This window comes from Palaemon carinicauda, chromosome 17 (genome assembly GCF_036898095.1).
Source record: "Palaemon carinicauda isolate YSFRI2023 chromosome 17, ASM3689809v2, whole genome shotgun sequence".
Taxonomy (NCBI): Eukaryota; Metazoa; Arthropoda; class Malacostraca; order Decapoda; family Palaemonidae; genus Palaemon; species Palaemon carinicauda.
The window spans coordinates 88,225,096-88,227,595 of NC_090741.1; positions in this window are offsets into that span (position 1 = coordinate 88,225,096).

The following is a 2,500-nucleotide window of genomic DNA, read 5'->3' on the forward strand; positions in this document are numbered from 1 at the left end:
ACACACACACAAAGTACAGGGGAGTGGAACCTAACAAAAGACTCTCATAAAAGCAAAACGTTACACCATGTAAGAAACGCTATTTCATAAATTTCATTTCTAAACAACGTTTATTACGTGCAGCAAACCTATTTACAGCTTCATTCCCAAGTACATACGAGCGCCATAAAGTCTAGTTTTTAGAGGAAGATGCCAGGATGGAATGTAATGAAAACTAGGATGCTGCAGTCTTGGAATAATCAGCTTGCGCGAGACTTGTTTGTTACATACGAGGAGGAATTTGAGTTCGTTTGTCTTTTGTTTCCTCTGTTTGTTCGCAAGATCAATAAGACTTTTTTTTCTTTTTTTTTCCACAACTTAATCAAAATGTGAGTGTCGTGGTTGTTAAGCAGATGATTAAAGTATTGGGAGAGGTATGAATATAACCAAAACAGATCACAACACAAAACAGATCACAATTATAACCAGAGCAACGTAGGGTATAAAAAACGAAGTTTGTCTAGACACTGATACCACAATCATCAAAAGCCTCCCTTTTTTATCGTTTTATTAAAAAGTAAAAATACATCTTCTTTACAATCACAATATTTAAAGTATAATTACATTTAATTGCATTTTTCTATAAACAAATCCATCTAATTTAACAATTTACAACATCACACATCGTGATTTTAATTTTTAGTTACTCAAAAACAATAATTTATATACTTTTGGTTAACATTTTATTCATTCTTTCTTTATAGATATTTTTCAAAAGCCACCGATCATATTGAAATTTACACTTAAGTAAGGCATCTGTTTCCTCTTTCGTATATCGATTCTTCTTACTGTCCAAACAGCATATAAATAACCAGCCTTCTTAGTGGAAGTATTAGGTCGACGAAAAAGTCCTTTTTTTTGCTCTTCCTAATTCTCTGAAGACTGTAATAATGATCCACACATCTGTTCTGGAGAGGACTCATTTGATACAACATTCCTTGCAGTGACAGCAATTTCATCAAGTTTAAAGGTTTAAAGGTCACTCATGAATAGCAGAGGCAAGGGACAGTGACATTGCCCAAGCAATCAGGACACTACCCTAGAGACTGACCATATATGATCAGCGCCCAAGCGTCCTCTCCACCCAAGCTAGGACCAGGAAGGGCCAGGCAGTGGCAGCTGATAACTCGGCAGATAGACCTTTAGGCTCCCCCAAACCCCCCAACCTTAGCTCAAAAAGGAGGGTAAGATTGCAGACACTAATGGCATTAACGAGTTTGAGCGGGACTCAATCCCCAGACTGGCAAACAACAGGCAGAGACGTTACCAATCAGGCCACAGCAACCTTAGTGTTGTCTTCTCAGCCATTGCGGAAGGTGTTTAACAGTTAACCATAAAGGGTTGTAAAATGTCCAACACCGATTCGTACATCATTACCAATGGTCTCTACTGTACTAGGCTGGAGTTTACATATTCGTAAACTTGATTTATCTATTTGTTATCGTCCACTTGTACACTTTTTTAGGAATATCCCATTGTACTTTCCTGTCGTTCATCATATCCTTTATCCTTGTACCCAAAACAGTATGCACACCATGAATAAAAATAACAACAGCATGTTATACTCACTTTGGCTACTAACAGCCAGCAACAATGTTTATCAGCAGGGGCGAGTTTATACGAGCTTCATAAAAGATTTCTTTATTGATGCTCATTGCCAGTTTTAGAGGATGCTGACCCCGAGGAAATGGGTATTGATAAAGGGGGATACTACATGCACGAGGTAATGAGGTTATTTCTATAATTCCGTTTGTTATGACAAGAAAATTTAAAATACCGGACACTTTATTGCCAATAGTCTTCATATGAAATTTGCATATGCCTTTACCATACAGGGGACTAAATATATATATATATATATATATATATGTATATATATAAACATATATATATATATATATATATAAGTATATATATATATATATATATATATATAAATACAGACATAATTAATTTTTTTGAAATTTATTACAGAACTGTTGTTGATGGACATCATGGGGAGAAAATAAATGTGATATCTGGGGTTCCTCGGTTAGTGTTCTTGGCCCATTACTTTTCATACTATATACTCACGGTATGTGGTTTGGCCTGAAAAAAAAAAAATTAAAACGATTGTTGCAAATGCCGATGATGCTACTTTCTTTGCATTAATTATGTCTCCAGGATGTAGTTCTGAAGCTGATGAATCCCTTAATTGAGATCTAGCTGAGATTAGTGAAGGGTTCAAATTAATGGACAAAAAGTTGAACCCCAACAAAACTCAAAGTAGGATTGCAAGTACGTCAAGGTCAGTGGCTCCTCAACATCCATATTTATATATTGACAATGTTTCTCTAACTATATACAAGTCCCTTCAAATATCAGGTGTGATTTTGTATTGGAAATTTGCTTTTGAGAAACACATTCTGCTTCTTTCTTCTTCATCTGCATAAAATATTAGCTTATTGAAAACTTTTTACAA